Source organism: Melanaphis sacchari, unplaced genomic scaffold (genome assembly GCF_002803265.2).
Source record: "Melanaphis sacchari strain LSU unplaced genomic scaffold, SCAv2.0 Contig487_pilon_pilon, whole genome shotgun sequence".
Lineage (NCBI taxonomy): Eukaryota > Metazoa > Arthropoda > Insecta > Hemiptera > Aphididae > Melanaphis > Melanaphis sacchari.
The window spans coordinates 140,530-161,517 of NW_020271324.1; the positions used below are offsets into that span (position 1 = coordinate 140,530).

General features: G+C 25.1%; 1 protein-coding gene across 1 annotated transcript in view; it reads right to left on the reverse strand.

Moving 5' to 3' along the window:
* Positions 1 to 20,988, reverse strand: part of LOC112598386 (putative polypeptide N-acetylgalactosaminyltransferase 9) — a 73,600-nt gene that overhangs the window by 51,779 nt on the left and 833 nt on the right. The window lies entirely within an intron of this gene.

The following is a 20,988-nucleotide window of genomic DNA, read 5'->3' on the forward strand; positions in this document are numbered from 1 at the left end:
TGAGGTTCACGAAGTGTAAACGCAGTATACCTACACTATACCGTAATACATATTAAGGGTTAATACAAAAATTCATTTTCATTTTTTTTTTTTTATACATATACTAACCTAAAAGACAATGATTTCGAATCAACATTTTATGAAAATTTTGGTCAAAAAATGACCGTGTGAAATAGTAATATACACTATCGTGTACAAATCTTGAAAATGTTTATTTCATTTGCATAAATCGATTACACCACAAAAAGCACACTAGATTTTTAAAAAATAAAAAATAAATGTAAAATTAAAATATACGCGATTAATAAAATATGTTTATACTAAAGAAACAACTGAATTGTTTAAAATACAAACGATAATTTTTTTTTTTTTTAATTAAATAATCAAATTACATAAATTTTTAAGTCATGCTTTATTTTATATATTGCATCGACAAATTTTTGTCATTGAACTATAGTAGAACCCTTCTAATCTACCCTCGGCTGGCTCGCCGCTCCGGTTGATCCCACCATAATATAATTGATATGAATACTATGTAATTTAAAAATACAATTTGAAAAATTCTACTTTATAGAAGATATTATACAAATTAATTGTTGGTTTTATATTTCCCTTATCACTTGTCCGCTTTAGTACTCCGACCTCTCTCATATCGTTTCTATCGGTGTACATATTTTGGAATATTGCAGCTAAGTCTAGAATGTCATTTGCTAAACAAAAATCTATAACTGACTTTTTTCTAAGTAATGTAAAATATAATACATTTCTGATATAATCTTGTATGTAATATGTAAATAAAAAAATGCTCTGTAAATTCTGATAATCCGACCTTTTTCGCGTTCCGACCACACCCCCAGTCCCGAAGGTGACGGATTAGAGAGGTTTTTCTGTACAGGACTTTTATATAAAATAATATAATATTACCACATATGTTACTGTTTTTCGATATATTTTAATTTAAAGAAAATTAAACTATGTACATCCGTTTGAAAATGAAGAAAAACATAATGGTTTCATCGATATCCGGTTTTAATAAGTTGCCACTGTTCCGATACCGTTATAGAACAGGTTTTACCTATGCTGGCGTTGTTGTCAGAAGTTTTTGCTTTCGCTTTGGTCGTCTCGTAATAACAGAATGAAAGCAATAACATCAAAAATATAATATATAGGTGTATACAAAATAAAAACATGACATTTTTAATAAAATATGGAAATACCATGACCCATTATATTATTATGACTATAATAATCATTATTAGTGTTGAAAACGACGAGGTTATTATTGATGAATAATGAGAAAATAACAACGGATATTTTTATATATATAAAACTGTAAACATTTATAATATATGCCTACATAATTTTTATAAACTATTAACATATTTAAGCTATTACAAATGTATTCAAATTAGTTTCACTGATACTCTGAAATATAGAAATAAATATAAAAAACATGAAAATCGAATTACGTATAGTTGTATACGATGCCATTGAAAGAATAGTAAAGAAAAATAAATATTAAATTCAATTTAAACATTATGAATAGCCATATCAATCAAATAATAAATTAAACATAAAATGATATTATTAAAAATAATTTTTTATAATTTGTAAACAGTCATAAGCATCAACCGTGAAATCGATAGTAAAAAAAAAAATAATTATTATTAAGCACTATTATAAATCCAATGAAATGTTTTTAAATTTAGAATTTAAAAAGCTAAAAAAAAAAAAAACTAATACCCATGACAAATGTTTAAACACGAAATTTAAGAAACTTTTATAGTTTTAAAATAATTTTATGATAGTTTTCATATAGAATTAAATTACCAAACACAATCTAATTGTTTATAGATAACCATTCATAATTTATAATTTTATCAGTGGGGTAACCAAAAAGTTTTTGCTTACACGAATTTGACATGTTGTTTATATTATCGATACAAACGTATTAATATATAACTTATACTGTATTCAGTGTTCAGATGAACAAAATACATATACTATTTAACAAAAACCTACTTAATACATTACTTAAAATTAATTTAATAATGAATATATAATGTATTATAAGTCTTTAGTTTTCCGGTTTTTGTGAGAAATTTTAATAATATTTTTGTATAATGACGTGACGCACAAATTGAAAATACTTATTACACAATAATTTATTTGCAGACTCGACGAGATAAACAATAATATATTTTCAAAATATATTATTATCATATCGATGCCCAAAAATGTAGAAATTCGCTGTGGATTATAAATTTAGAACATAGCTATAGTAATAAAAGACGTATATTAAACTATTCGAGGAAATGTCGAGCTACAGAGCTACGGTTTTCAAATTCGAGGTGTCAGAAATGTGTCATTTGAAGTTCTTCAAGGAAGCAATTTATCTTGTCCTGATGCTCTTTACACCCGGTTCTCATTTATAAGACTAAACCGGCAACGCGTACACGTTCACCGAGGTAAACAATTTATCGTAAGTATTTGAATGTATATAAACGGAATATAGCTCTGTGAAAGTAAGTTTTTATATACTTATGGGTGGACTTAATAATGTGCAAGTGTCAAATGTGCATATTATAAATTATCGACCGATAAACTTTTTTATCTCATCATCTGCATATTAGGTACGTACTAAATAAAGATAATGTATAATATAATTATAATAATAGTTAATATAAGTGTCGTCGACTGTAGCCAACTGATTTTCGTCAATAGAGATTCTTTCACTTTGGAAATCTATTTGAAATATCAATACAATATATTATTTGAATTCGTGGCCAATAATAATATTATGACATATTTTCACATCATTCGATGCACCGTTGCAGTTGCACGCATAATATAATATTCAGCTAAACGATTTTTTTTTAACGTGTTAACAAAAATCAAATCTTTTCAACTTCCAATTTCATGTTTTACTTATTCAGCACTCTATGTATAATACTGATTATAGTGAAAAAATGAAAATGGTATTCAATATTTTTTACAAAAAAAAAAAAAAAATGTTTTCACTTTACCTAATGATTTTTTCACAGAAAAAAATTGTCATAATATATTTTTTTTAATACACAAATGAATCTAATAGTTATAATAAAACTAACAGCATTTCATCATTTTTTTTTTTTTTTTTTTTTTTTTTTTTTTAGGGGAAAAATAAATTGCAATAAGCTAAAGATCCTAAAGGGTACTCTATTCAAAAGTTATTTTAATAATTGTATACAAATACACATGTCGTTAAAAATTGAATTCATACGTACCTATAATAATTACAAAATACATACATATTTATTAATGGACGTATGCGATAAATTTATATCGGCACAATTAAAATATATTATTATACCAACTACTATCGGCGTATTATAACTATGTTTTTTATTTTTATTTTTTTTTATATCTCATATTACATGTTATAAAATAGGATATCAATAAAATATAGAATGTTTAAACTATTATTGAAATATAATATTTTATAGTAGCAGTATAATAATAACGACAACATAAAATATATATCGTATAAATATGATATACTGTATATAGGTGTATGCTAAGAAAAATTGTAATTTCATGCTCGGCGCATAGAAAACAATACATACCTAATTTAATATTTTCTTTTAATTAAAAAACCAAAACACTCGAGGGGGTCACGATATATACACTTAACAGGGTCTGCCATTAATGTAATGGATTGCACGTTAAGAATTTGGTCAACCCAACCCGCGTCTGAAATTAAAAATTTATGTCGAAAAATAAAATGCGATCATAAAATAAAAATAATAAAGGAAAAATAAAATCTCATGTATATACCTATATATAATTATTAACCAACCTACCTATATGTCTGTTTATTATAAGAATGGAATCTTAACGAGTAAAACCCATTAACTTTGTAAATATTGTATAATTTTTTTTATTTTAAATAACTTAAAGTAATGTTTCAAAGTTTGATAGATTTAAACTTAGATATTTTTGGTAGAATATTTTATTTACAAGTAACGATGAAATTGTTTTTAAATTCAAATAGGTTACGAATTTTTCCTCAAAAATGTGAAAACTAATTAAGTAAAAATAACATATTGCGTTAAAAACTTCGCCATATGTATTATAATTATAATAATGGACACGCATAATAGTTTAAAATAAATATTTTTCTTTTTTTTATGAAACTCATAATATATTTTACAAAGATCGTTATGATGTCATCGTACAACATTGCCGGTGTTTTATATATAGCAGTTCAGTGCATAGACACTGCACAGTTAACTCATTCTAAGGAAAGGGATAAGAAGAAACGTGATGAGGATTGTATAGCGGGCAAGAGACAGCCTATAGAAGGGGGGGGGGGGGTAAATTTCGTTTATAAGAAACTCGATTAATATCTTGACGGCGATTGGTAGTGAGAAGGTTGCAGTGGTGTGGTGTTATAAAGTGGTGACTCGTAAAAAATTACGGCGTGTAGACTCAAGTTGTGAGCGAAAACCATCGTACAATAGGGATCGGGAAAAACTGTGTGTGTGTGTGTGTATGTTTACGTATACATGTATACAAACCAACTTCTCTATCCATCTCATCCATGCACATTAACCGCACACAAGCGAGGTTTGACGATATTTTCGTTACGGTTTTTGCAGGATCGCGTCGTCATGCATTAATATAAAGGACCGCTGTAGACGTTGTCGGAGCTTATATTATATAGCATGGTTCCCGTCCGACTTAATTTTAAGTGGCCTTTGCGCGGGACGGCGCAGCTAACAGAACCTAACTAAGGAATGGGATGTGGAAGGGTGAGGAGGGTATAGTGTCGTATTTCAGTTACGGGAAAAAGACAAGTATAATATATAATATTTATATACATACAAAATTATATGATATAAGCGACACTATATAGTTCAGATATAAATGTATACCTATATAGAAAAGGGTCAACGCAGGATGATAATATTATTATTTCATATATTTATGCACCAGGTTATCAAAATGTCACCGGTTGTTAATAATCTGGCAGACCTTTGACTCGGTCAACCACTCTTCCGTCTCGTTTCAAAGACCGCTGCAGTATTTTCTCCACCTTCCTCATTCACCCACTTTTTATTATATTTAGCTGATAATGAGAGTATGCGTCGTAGTGCGTGTTTAAACCCGGTGCTGCTTTGACACACGCAGTGACTATATTTAAAATATTAACATAATATACATAACATATAATAAATATTTATACGGTATGTGGTAACTATAAAATATTTTGTACAATTGCATTGTATATTTTATAACATTATCAAATTAAAGCTTGGCAATTGTAGCGTTAAAAAATAAAAAATAAACCATACGAAGAAGACACCATTATACGCAACAATAATATATTATTATAATATACGCTCTTATGTAAACGCGCTCTGTGCGAGCACGCGCGCCGTTATACATAATAATATACGTGATACTAACCGGAAATGCGAAATCAGATTTGTTATCCTTTACAAATATTTATCAAAATAAATATTAAATAATGGTTGTTATTTTTTTGATAAACAAATTTTTATAAAGTTCCTACTATGGAGTATATGTAAATTAGCATCAGCGCAAAAATTTATTCGTAGAAAAAATTAAATATTTTTAACAATTAATATGGTTACAATTTAAAGAATGAATTTTACGCTGAAGTTTTTAAACAAAAAAAAATGTAGTTTCAGTATGTTCGTTCTCATTTAAATGATAAAATATAGCATACTATTTCCGCATGATATATTACTATAATCAAACAGTCAAAACATGTAATATTCAATTCCATAAAAATAAATAATACAAACATTTTAATTTAAAAAAAATCTTATTTGTCTAATACATAATATTAAAATACACTGATGCAAATAAATAAAAAATATTTAAAATTAAAGATAAATAAATATGTCTGTACCCTTAAAACACAAACATTCAATCTATAATATAAATAATATACTGAATAAAAGTACGCATCATAGATTTATGTTCATAAGAATATACAAAAATACTTAATTTAAATTAATCAAACTTTATTTAATTCGATAGTAAATATTAAACGTGAACTGTTATAAGTTTTACACCGTAAAATTAAAATTTAATACTCTTATTTTTTAATAATAATTATGTAAATAAAATAAAATAAAAGAATAAAATAACACTATATTTGCATTACATCAACAAAATAAAAAACTTAGACGGTTGAATAATAAATAATACATTTTATACAATCTATATATTGCTATTTTTACTATAGATAGACTCTGTAATTATACTATTAAATAAAACATTTTTTCACAATAAACCTAACCTAACGTGAGTAGCTGCTTTAGTTTTTAGTGAATTACAAGCCGTGGAGATGTCAAAGTTATAATATATAATACTAAATTTAAAAATCATTGTTAATTTATTTAAATTCTGATTTGATTATGAATATTAATAGGTGACAACTATTCAACTGGCAAGATACTTCTACTCAAAAGCATCTATTGCTTTATAATTATTATATCTATAAATTCATAAAAATTCCAAAGTGATTACGTAAAAATATTACAAACTAACTGAGAAGGCATTACTGAGATGACATTGATAAATATTTTTACAAAAAGTACGCATGTACAGCATCGTATAATAATAATTGTTCTGCGCATAAACGTGGTTTTTAAAAAAATATATAAAAAAAAAAACCATACATTGTTGAGAATTAACCGCCATTAAATTCTAGAGAAAATTGTAAACAAAAACGCATTTGCTTACGATAGACATGTGACCGTTGACTTATACCGCGGTTATAAATATCAAGATATTAACATAAACAATTTTAATTTACATACATGAATTTTATAATGCATGTACTTTATACTGTTTTTGTAAAAACTACGATTATACACCGAAACATCAGTCAGCAATCACGAAAGTCTCTAGCAATATATTTTATTTGATATTCTGAATTTAATAGACCATAAGAATAATCTATAATGATATTATTATAAATTGTATTTGAATATAATTTTTTATAGTTCAACCTACCATATTATGTCAGCGGATACATGTAATTTCAACGCTGCATAACATAAAATTAAGACTGTAACTACAATAATTTAATACTTTATATAATATCTATAATATCTCTGTAATCTGAAACCAAAACCACCGTCCTGCATTGCCATGTTCTTGAATTTTGTTTTTTTTTTTTTTATTAACTCGTTTTTTAATGCCATATTTATTTCTATACATTTTAGAGACATTCGATGGAGCTTAAAAATACCGTAAAGAATTTTAACGATGCGAAAAATAAAATATTTCAAATATTTCCAAAATGAAAAAAAAAAACTTTTTACGGTCCAGGAATAATTTGGGGTGGAAAAACTCTTCTTTTTTTTTTTTATCTTAAACCTACATAAACTCCTGATTATTCGAATCAACGAATATAAAATATTTATATATTATATTGTCACAAAATCGTTCTAGAAAATTATTCACTGACAAAATTTTTGGGAATATTCATTAGAAAAAATAATAGTTATAATAATCTCCTTCTGTGTACTGCAGGTATAGCGTAAATATAAGCAAATGAATGATAAAAAATATACATATTATTATTGTAAGTACTTACTTAAACAAATCGCGCGAGTCACATAGATTTTATTTTCGAAAAACCGTTAATTTTACCTTGAGGCTTTAATAACGCATCTACTTTGAATATTTCTAAATAGTTCGTATACAAACATAACATATATATGACTTATAAACAATAGGTATATACAGTGGATATGATGTGCCACCTACGTAAATATTTTTATAAGTTTTGCACGAACTGCAATTTGTTCTGAAAAATCTTTCACCGCAAGTGACATCAACATATTTGAAGAGCCATACGTGATGAAGTCACCACGACGAATAAAGATAACAGCTTCGCACTTACATATTACATTACATTTACACACTGCAGGTAAAAATCAGTATGTGTGTATGTTTGTGTGTATGGGAATGCGAAATGCCTATTATTTAGAGGAAGTTCGAAGGATTCACGCGTGACAGTTTACAGAGGAGAAAGTGAATCGTGTATGTCATCATTTTTCTGGAGAGGGACCCCAAACATAAATACAATATATCGGCTGCAACTTTGTATACATTTCTAAGGTCATTCTTAATTCCAGTATGCTTGCAGTGCGGTACCTACTAACAGGTGATTTTCTACCTATGTATATATATATATATATATATATATATATATGTGTGTGTGTGCGTATACTAAATCGGGATCATCGTAAACTTAACTTTCTTAGTCTATATAAATAAACACTTTGGAAATATTCCAAAAGCACGAGATCTAGCACATATTTCCACTGGGAATCCTCAATAACGACAATAAAAAAAAAAATCCGGAAAGAAACTAAATTATTATATTATACGATTAAAAATAAAAAATGATTAAAATATTTTCAAAAACGTATAATAAACAATTTTTTGGTCACATTTTTTATATCCACAATTATAACCGGATGTAAATGAATATTCGAATGATTACATGTATAAATATCAAATATACATTTATAATATAAACGATGTTGATGTTCACATAATTTTTTATTTTGTTGATAATTCATATCATCGAATACCTAAAAGTAAATAATGCTAACACGCAACATTAAATTAAATGAAGGTCAAAATAATTACTGGCTGTTTTAGATGTTTTTACTATAATAGTAGACTAATATAAAAAATAATTTAAAAAAATAAATAAAATACATATCTTGTCTGCGCTATATACTTGCAGTAATAAGTGTATGTCAATATTAATACATTAGTTGGAATTATTTCATTCAAACTACTTATTGAAATTAGATAGGTATACGTTTTTGTTGAAGATCATAAACTCTTAAAATTTGAACTCTGTAATAATTTGAAATTTCAACATAATTAAATTTTTGTACGTCCATCTAAGTAAATTAAATCACAAACTCACACCTAATATGATGCATGATTATCTATTAGGAATAAATTAAAATAAGTCATTGTAATATTATATAGTTGTATAAGAGTTATTTATATGTATGTAAGCTACAGATATACTAAAGACTACATAAAGAATACATAAGTAAATAAACATTACTATCGTAAAGTCAAGAATATTATGAGGTAATTATCATAATATTTACACATTTAATCAGTTAAGTAATGGAAATTTTTTATTTAATCGTAAATTTAAATGTTTATGAATAATTTTTATTTTTTTTTTTTTGCGGTTGAAACGTATGTCATACATACTACGTGCATATTCTATAGGTAGAACTAATACTTATAGTTAGTATATATGTATATACTGGTATCACATTGCTTTCTATAATTTGAAAATATATAATCTTTATACAACAACAATAATAATAATAATATAAATTTTTCGTTCCTACCTACAGAGTATATTATGATATTAAAATATATACACATATAAATAAAATAGCATGACTGATAGATTCATCATCAGCCGGAACTGCTGAAGCTATGAGTATGAAATTTGGTTTGTAATTTCTTTTATGACTCAGAGACTAACCCACTAAGAAAGAATTCCCGAAAATTCATCTCCTGAGAGGGTCAAAAGGTGTAAAAAAAGATAAAAATATATAACATTATTTCTTGTCTGAATTTTTAAAACTTAGCTCACATAGTACGTATTAAAATTATATATAATTTTAAGACAGAATCAATTTATTCACATTATTTAATTTATTACGGGCACCGTCATGTAATATTATCTGGTATAGTATATATTTATATATATTATATAAATATAATCGTAGACAATAGTTTAATTTCAAAAAATATAATTGGTTAATCATTGAAGAGTTTATATTATATTCACTCAAAACCATTACATATTAATTCTATTTCGATTACATTACATTGATGATTCATTTAAAATAGACGTGTGTTGCACAACCTGACCGGCTTCAACATCGAATAAGTAATACCTATGCTTTATTTATGTGATAAGAAGTGAAAAACAGTACTACGCGAATATAAACGTAGAAAATTGTGTCCGTGTTAGTTCGAGACAATTCTTTAAACCAGATACAGCACATGCGTATAATATATTATTATACCTATAAACTTATCGCCTGTAAAATTGTCGCGTAAACCACGCATACTGCACGCGCACGTACTTAGTTCGTAGGTGGAGGGGAATACAATAATGAAGAAAATTATAATGCTCATACCTCACAGACACGTGGGATATGATGATAATTATATTTTAAAATTTTGATATCGGTTTTTTGTTGTCGATGATTGTGTTATTCATAATAATTATATAGGTTTATTATAATTTATATTATGTAATGTATTTTTGAACATTAATTGTAAATCAGTAACTAAATTATTGCATTATTTATTCAGTATTATACTTAAATTGGAATCAAATTATAAATCAAATTAACGACATTGATGAAAACCACAAACGACGTTGTCGTATTGGCGTATCGCCCTGGAAACTATTGATTAGTTAAATATGGAACATATTAAACATTACTACAAGAAACGATTTAAAAGACAAAATTCGTTATAATTCATTTTGTTCATACTATAAGTTGGTTGTTTTTTTGTGCATCACCAATTATTGAAAAATAGGAATTATATACACACAATTATTGAATGGTGCAGTCTAGAGATTGATAAGTTTAAACAATTAATAATAGACAGTGGAAGCATCAAACAATAAATATGTATACATACACTAAGAATTTAGTTATTATAATATACTTCAAAGAGTCCCATAATATTATAAAAATATTTTATTGTTCGATAAACACTAAAAAAACTAATCAACATAAGACCTCACTACAGCTTATTATCCACAAACTTAAATGTATACTTATATATAATGAGAATACAGTTTACAAACTATTGTTGAGTGTTTTATATTGTCATGGCAACCAAAAAATAAATAATTAATTTAAAAAAAAAATACAGTTATAGTTATAAAAGTATAAAAATCATTTAAGATAAAACATCCAAGGAGGTCAACAAATGATATTTATATTTACATTATCTACATGGCAGTATGAAAAGGTAAGCCCCTTTTATCATTACCCTCTATTATTTTATATCAAAAATTAAAGTCAGTTGATAGTAGATACTGCAAATAAAATAGGAAAATATTATGATTACTACATACCATAGAGTGTATAAGAAAAATAAGCAAATAAATAACTTTTTAAGAGAAGTACACACTCAAAGACTTATAGTTCTTACATTAATGAACAAGGTACAGACCTAATCTAACCAAACTTGTCAAACAAAGTTATGATATTTTTTCTCCGTAAAATTCATACAATATATTTTATACAGAATGATAATTTTTGTTAGATCACAATAAATACTTTTTTGCTACAGTACTATTATTTTTTTTTTTAATCTTATTATTTTTTTTTTTTTATACATTTTTATTTATAATTTGATCATAATATTTTTATTTTTTAAATTTTATACCATTAGTTTCTATTAAAATAAATTTTTTCAAGTTTACATATATGTATAAATTAAGCCTAATAAATATATTAAAGACTACGTAGTTGTTTATTTTATATTTTATTGCTAATTTAAAACGAAATGTGTGATAATGTGTTTTGGTTGGTTATTTTATTATTTTCCTAATATTTGTTATTACAATTTCGAAGTTATAAATTAAAGAAATAATTTAAATCAAACGTATTTTTAATTGCGTAATTGATGTATTTTTTAATACACCAATTACAAGACATACATTCGTTTGAAAATAGATAGGAAATATAAATATATATATAGGAATGATGTTTTTACATTAAAGTCTGACAATGGATTAATTTACTATATTATTGAAGATTTCAATCAGACTGTACGAACGTTACTGAAATTAACAACTTTGCCAAAAACCTATGCATAAAATAAAATAAAATAAAATTTTTATGACAATTGATCCTTATATAGATAAAAACTAAAAAAAAGAAAAAAGAATTAACAATCGTGATGATATCGTGATCATGATATTCTCAAAAAGAAATTTTTCAAAGAGAAAAGGTAAAATAGTTGAGAAAAAAATTGCCTTGTAGTAGAGGGGGTGGGTGATGGGTAGTCGGTATGACATCCTGTAGAGTGTGCATCACGGAAACAATATCGCATTGCGATGGACTTTGATTAAAACTAAATATGGGACACTTAGAACTTCATATATACCTATGTGTATAATCCGACGTGGCACATCTAACTATGCGAACACGCATTAGTTTAATTTGTTTACATGCACGCACGCGCATACACAGGTCGTAGATGCACGCTTGGCATTTATCTATAATAATGCCATAACTGTTAGCAGGTACGTTCAACTGGGTAACTCAGAGCGTGTAGACTATTGCCATGTATATATATACATACATACATATTATTCGTATGTATGCGAGTAGATATACTTCTACAACTCATAACAATGGAACTGTATTATTATATTGTTGCCCAGAGTATAATCCTCTACTGTACTATAACGACACACCTCAATTCTGGTAAAATCCTGCGTAGCTTCTTAAATATAATATATTCAGAAAACATACCGATTCGACTGCCAGCAATATAATACACGGAATCGTCTTTATACGATATTACAGTACTGTGTACATACGGCACTGTTATATAGCGAGCTGTGTGTATTTCCAATACATACTCTATATATATGCAGTTTAATCACGATACCAGGTGGCAGGTACAACTGAATATCTCAGCTGTATGACTTTGGATTGAAATGGGGTTTTTGGGAGATGAATGAGAGTACTCAAATATACGTTTGGAGACAATTTCAAATTGTTAACCCTTTCAGTAAGTGCAATATACGTCATGCATGCGCAATACAACTTACTTTTTTTTTTTTTAATAAAAAAACTTATTTTTCTATATTTTCGGAAACATTAATTTTTTTTTTTTTTTTTTAACTATTTTCGTATAAAAAGTTTTTTCTATTTACAAAATTTACAATTTTAGATTAAGTTCGAATTTGAATTTATGCATATTTCATTTTTAACGATATTTAAATTATTACCACTAGAAATAATAAATAAAGTCTCATTATTTGTGTACAAATAGTAATTTAATAATAGTTATAGATTGCCCGGTCGAATATGTATTGAGTAGGCGATGATTCGTGTTAGGTTAATTGTTATATGATTACATTTTTAACTATTTTTACATTGGAATTTTATTTAGTTATTTAATAATCTTAACAATCATAAGACTACCAAATAATGTAAGTATTTAATTTTATGAAAAAACCGTTTTGCTTTAATTATTTAAACATGTAGATTTGTACCTCAATTTGTAAGTTATTAATCTATTGTCTGTATAATATCTGTTTAAGTGCTCCTATAATTTTTATGAAAAAGAATTTGGCTGAAAAATCAATTTGATTTTAATATATGGCGAATGTTAATGTAATTTTACTCCTAACTGGTAAGATATATATGTCGAACGATACTCAGAAAGATACAATAATTCATGTCATAATTATGTTTTACGACTTTCGTAGGGATAAAATCAAGAAAAAAGATTTCCGAGCTGATATATCAAAAATAAAGGTTTAGAGCAAATATTTTTGACGAAGATACAAAGTTACAAGTATATAATAGGCATATATAAGCGCCAATCCACGTTAGTTACTTAAATATGTTACTAGAAAAATTGAGTTCCGTGTGGTTTTGTTCAAAATTCTAAAAAATACACAAAGTGCACCTATATAAAGTGGATTTTAACCAATTTTGTATGCAGGAGATTCTATTCATAAGTTGGAATTTATAGTCTGGTTAAGTATTTGATTTAATAATGAATCTTTAATTGCTAATCATGTTTCTTGGAATGATAAATCAAAATTTACAAACAATGGCTCATGAACAAATAAAATCATCAATACTGGGATGGTATAAGCATAAACTGGTCAAGTAAAATTAATTTTCAAACGGGTTGGGTACGGTGTGAGTTAGTCGATGGAAAGCTTAAAAGACCGTACTTTTATAATATAAATAATATAATGATAAATAATAGACTATATTTAAATTTTTTAAACAACGAACTAGGTATCAATACTGTTAGATGATATTCCCGTTAAATAAGCAAGAACATGTGTTCCTCTAGCAAAATAGAGCACCAGTCCACATGCAATTATTGTTAAACAGCGTTTGAATTGAATATTTCCGAACCACTAAAATGGAACTTATGGCGTTGTTCCTTGGCTGGCATAGTCTTCAGATTTGACGTCCTTGAACTTTTTCTTTTTTTTATGTTTAGAACACAACAGAGAAAACTTTCAACAATTCATACGATGAATTTATTTTGTAAACCTAATAATTAGTGCCGGAATAAGTGCGAAGATGTATACTGCACATGAAAATTGGATATAATAACTGTCCCTTAGCTCTTGACAAATATATGGTTATAACTTATAATACATTTTATTATTTTTTAAAGATATTGTAAATTCTAGAATAAAAAAAAAAAAAAAAAAAAACAATTCCAAAGCGCCTCTTAATTGAGTTATGATTTTCTTAACAAAAAAAGTGACAAATTATAAAACGTAATTGTTTAAAAATTACATTTTTTAAAAATACCTTTTTAAAAATCAATGTCGATGAATTTTAAATTCAATAATAAATTTACGACTACAAAACGTGAAGAAAACTATTATTCTTAGTATTTTGGTCGTCGTTATGATTTTAGTATGTAAACTGTAAAAAATAATATTAATTAAAATTTTAAAAATTACATAAAACTGCGATAAGTATTTAATACGTTAACGGCAATTCACGGGTAATATTAAAACGTGAAAAATACCATTTAGTTTTCTTCAAAAGCACCGCAACCATTTTCACGAAAGCTCATTGATAATATTTATTCTTTTGTAGTGTTTTATATAACGGTAAATAAATAACACTTAAAATAATTAAAGTTTATTTTATATAGTCTTACATATACTACATTAGTCATTTATAAAGCCATATTAAAAATATATAGATATGTATTAATACCGTATACAATTACTTCAATCTTAGAAGACTTAATAATCAAATTGTCCTATGATATTATTATTGAGCGTAAAAAATACGATGTAATTTTAAATTAAAGTAATTAAATTCTTTCCTTAATATATTCATTATTGCCGAGTTAAAAAAACAATGTGATTTAGTAAAAAACAATTTAAAGAATAATATATCAACGTGTTTTATGATATTATTACAAGTTGAATTTATGGATATCCATATTATTTCTGTAACATAATCTCAACGCTAAAATTTGTTAAAAATACTATATAATACTATAAAAGAACATAATATAACTTCACACGATCCACTAACAAACACTTCATAGTGTTATAAAAAATTTTGTAAACATAAATGACAAAAGAAAAAAAAAACTTGTAACCAGAATCTGCCTGCTAATTTTTAAATATATTAATCACTTATTATCGTTTGTATTTTTAATTTATTTTTATTTATCAAGATTATTTGTCAGTTTTTATTTTATTTTTTTGTATTTATTCATAAAATTATAGTTATAAAATTATAAGAACCTGTTATATAATTTCTGTAAGATAATAATAAGTAAAAGTATTTCATAGTTTGCTCGTATATGTATAAACTGTATTATTGTAAATAAGTTCAATACATTTTGAACTATGAATACTTTTATAATGAATGATTAAGAGAATGGTTAAGAGAGTCCTCAAATTTCAATTGCATATACTATACATTATACAGGTTCAATTGGTTTAGTTAATAATATTTGTGTAAAACACGAGTTTATTGATAAATATTTAAGAATATTTAGAAATGTAAAACTTTTGATAAAATACAATAACAATTATTATAATATCAGCATGGTTAATACGTATGCATATTACCTGCAATGTCTACAACAGTTTTAGTATTTATTATTTTAACATAAAAAATATTTTCCTAAAATTATAATTTAGTATGTTGAACCATTCTGACACTCTTCAATCCTATTATATAAATCGGTAGACTTAATCAAATGATTTTTTTTTTTTTACCGTATTTATAAAAAAAAAAGTTACCTTTACATATAACACAACGCGTAACTAATACGAAATGGTCGAAATGTATAATGCAGTATAATGCGAGTACCTATATTTTATTCATATCATTAAAGTCTTCAATCTATCGTTACTTTTTTTTAAAGCACATTTAATTATAAAATAGCTATAGTTATTACATTTTTGTTAAATTTGCTTAAAATATGATATCGTTAAAATTTATCGTCGTGGGCGGTGGGCTGCAATCGTAAAATAAATAGAGCATTTACAAACAATATACAATGGATATTAAATTATATAATAGACAGTGCAGGCGGAAAACTGTACATATTATGTATTATATATTCCTGGTAATCGCAAATAAATATATTTTTCTATTTGCATATGTCGTTATAAATAATTAACAAAATAAACTAGTACACTCCATAAACAAAAATACAAACGTAGTTGTAAAAGTACTTGATGATAATTTCAATGTAAGTAATTTATTTATAGTAAAATAATTGCATAATTGTAATAAGCAATCTTTATGAGCTGATTTATAGTTTCAATAGGTTTGACTTCTTAGAAAGTATAAAAAAAATATAATTACTTTTCATTTAATTACATTTCAAATACAAATAGAAATATCATTATTCCAAACTTTATATAACGAATGAATGAATGAAAAATATATTTTTAATATACTATAAATCCAAGAGGATTTATTTGACAATTTAACAGAAAAAATAAATTAAAGTCTGTATGATAAATTACTGGATAAAACTATTTTTTAAATCAACGTAAATCTATATTATATAGATTATTATTAACTTATTTAGACTAATCTTTTTTTTCTAAGAAAAGGGACTTACTTCATCGTCGGACATAAATAAAATAAAATATATACAATGGTAAAAGCAGAAGTTACTTAATCATATAATGGAAGACAAACTTAATAAATAAAAAATATATACTTCTTTTTATAATATAAATGCATTTTTTTTCAATTTTACTGGAGTAAAGTTTGCTTTAAATTAAAGAATATATTAGGTTGTAGAAAATTATTAAAAGTATAAAGATGAAAATAATATAAATATGTCAAAAGATAAATGTCACAAGATCGAGAACAAAAATGATTTTATACCGATCGATAACACCTATACATTTCTAAAATATAATATATATATATTTTTTTTTTTTTTGTAATGACAAAATAACAAATACGTGATGGTAATATGTGATGGTGATGTATTATATTATTATGCATAATTTGTCAAAACTACGTATATTTAAGATTAGAAAAATTAAATAAATGTATGTAAAACAAATATTAAAATTTAAAATATCTATAATCTATAATATAGTATAATCATAGAAAAAAATATAATATCTATTCACAGTAAGTCTTCACTGAATATCATTTAAATGACAGAACTGCATACCTAATAAAACTGATCTAAAATCAAAGTTTTTGACAACTCCCGAGGCGAAAATCGAAGGAGAAAAAATTCTGTACATCAAATATATAATATAGTATATTATATTTCTAAAATAAAAAATCAATACTATTCTCAACTAGTTTTTAAAAGTCTAATAGAAACAGTATTTATACAATATTATACTTTCCATTCGCATAGTCATCGTAAAAACTGATATTATGAATTATAAGTAAAACCGTTTTTTTTTTACTCGCATTGGTAAAGGTACTCAAGATTCAATTAAAAGTTTCGACATAATGTAATTACCATAAATGGCGATAAATAGTTATCATTAATAATTTTAAAAGAAACTTATTAAAATAAATGTTACAAGAATATAGTTGTAGGTGTGGTTGGTTAAGTTAGCGATAAAGATTATATTTCATTTCAGAGTTTGATGATGACTCAACTGTAGCGCTACGAAACGCATAGTTCATAACAATATTATGTAGCTATAATAATGTATTAATATCTTTCTTGCTCTTAGTATAATATACCTAATTTACCTTGCTACGTAGTCATAATAATTTATCCTCCATTAGTCATTTCACATACATCTACTTATTTTGTAAAACGTTTAGTAAAACACATGATATCACATTAGAAATTTGACACTATTGTATAATAAAATATTTACTGCATATAGCGCGATAAGAAGCCGTGCCCACAGTATTTATTTCATTGATAATAATATTAAATTAAACTTATCTTATATTAGTATATAATGCAATGGATACATTTTTTATTAAACAAACGTATTTATTTAGTTGTCATCAAGATAAAACATTTTTAGAACGTTTAAAATATTACAAGTTTAAGATATCGTGAACTTATTAAATGTTATTATGTTGTTTAACTGAATGCTTTGTTAGTTTACATAATTTAATAGTATTAATACATCATAGCCAGATTTTATTGTATGCTATTCAAATGCGTTTTTCATTCAAAATAAATACAACTAGAAAATATTTAATTAAATATATTGATCGCACAAATATAAATTAATTTCAATTCGTCGATATTTTAAATTCAGTAAGGGAAACCATAAAGATAATGCAATTGGCACTTAAGGTTTTTTCCTATAACACTTCATATTGGTACAAAATAGTTTAAAAGATTCACGTAACTACTATAATAATGTTATTATAACACTTGAAAACTGAACATACGTAGTACTTAAGAACTATATTATCAATATTCCCAGTAGTTCTCGAGAAAATTGCTATAAACCAATAACAGTTATTAGATAGACTATAATCTCTTTGTTCCAAAAATATAATACCTATAATAAATAATATGGTGACGTCTAAATCAATAAGAAATTGTATAGAATTTACTTCATTGAACAGCAAATCTAAAATGTCAGAAATTGACAAAATTATATAATTTGGGTTAACAACTACTTAAATAATACGTCTAGACTTAATAATAAAAATAATATATTTATAATTATAAAATATAATTATAATATCACATAAATATTAGGTAATTCGCCAAACATGAAGCTAACCGCTAAATTTTCGATTTATAATTTGTAAAAAATATCAAAGTATAATAAGTATAAGTACCAAATTAAATATTGAATCTATTTTACATTCTTACATTTTAGTAGAACCATTTTAGAAACTGTTATCTTTTTTATTTATATTTTAATTAATTTGAAACTAGCAGTTCGAACTTTGATTTAGATAACATTTATATTAATATTTTCAAAAAACAAATTAAATTTAAAAAAAAAGTTCAGTAAAAATCGTTGGTTCTTTTAAGAAAGAAAAACAACATTTTTTCACTACAGGACACTTTTTAAATGGTATAAACATGTAAATATTTAAAAATAAGGAAATATACCTGAGAATTTAAAAAAATAGAATTTTAAAATATTCATTATTAAATGATAAAATTATGTGCTATACTTGGTGAATAACCTTGTATTTTGTGTATTTATACCTTGTTGGTTTTATATGATACAAAAGAAACAACTGAAGTTAAAATGATTTTTAGAGTGATGATTATTTATAGGAAATGATAAATGATAACTATGCAAATCTACATAACCTGCGTTCACCTATTTTATGTACATTATGATCAACAATGAGGCGTATTCCTCTTAAAATCAAAAAATATTTATTTCATTATATATTATTCAGAAACTATTAGATGTTTATTCAATAAATGTGTGTCATTATTTGTTTAAAACAAATAATCATTTAAACTAAATTAAACTGTTGATGATTGTAATTGCTGCTATTATAAGTCGTTCTAACGTCTGCAAGTATAAACTATGAAATTGTCTAAATTTTTTTAATTTTTTTTCTTAATGACCAGGAGAAAAATGAAATCATAAATAAATTAAATAAAAAATAAAATACAACTATCAAAAATGTTTAGTTTTAATAAGCCTCGGGCTCTATCAATAATCGTTGAATAAATGTAATTAAAGTACAATAAAAGTTTTGTCCAATATGGCAGATAAATATATATATTGTTGTTATATACTCTTATACATATACCTAGTTAAAACTCTAATCCTCAGAATTAAACGCATATAATCTAAAGTGAATAAATATGTTTATTTTTAAATCCCTAGAGCTCTGCTAAAAGGATTGGTTACGATGGAGGAAATAAAATAATGTCTCTAAGTTCACGTTCAGACGTTATATGTATAATCATATTAAATAGTATTTTAATTCAATTTTAAATCAAACCTTTGCGAAAACGTAAAAAAAAAAGTTTTTAAGATCTAGTAGCTTTATTACATACCTACTCAAAGTATAAAATACTCAACGGAAACTTGACTTTAGTCGATTTGACTCAAAATTATAATAAATGCAGTTAGCTATTTTGAAAATAAATAGAGACATCATATTATAAACATATAGTTGAGGCTTTTATTTGATTTATTTCATACTGGTTTTCTGTAGCTAGCAATTATTTTCCTCGTTTTAATCTCTATTACCAAATGCAAAGTGATAAAATTTGTTATTTTTTGTAGTGATTTTAATGACAAATGACATGGTATGAAAGAATTTTCTTTAGATTAATATTTTAACTTTATAGTTTTAGCATTATTTATAATAATTACTTTGAAATTATAATTTGAAAAATTTACTAACAAACATCATATATTTTATAGCTAATTATCATAAATTTCAGGATTTTCAGAAAACATAATAACTTAAAAAATTAACTTTTATTAAAAACTTATAAGTATGATAAAATTAAATATTTTAAGTTTATGAGCAATTATAACGTGATATATACACTATAATCACATTTTTAGGCAATAATCAGCAATAAACATAAATATAAAAATATAACAAACTAAAAAAGGTATAATGCATTTGAATAATTTGAATAGCAAAATAAAATATAATGTCAACTCCGAAAAGAATTGTTTTTTTTTACGCCACGTAAATGTTTAGATTTTTACTGTCATTTTAAGACCAATTTAGTACATAAAAA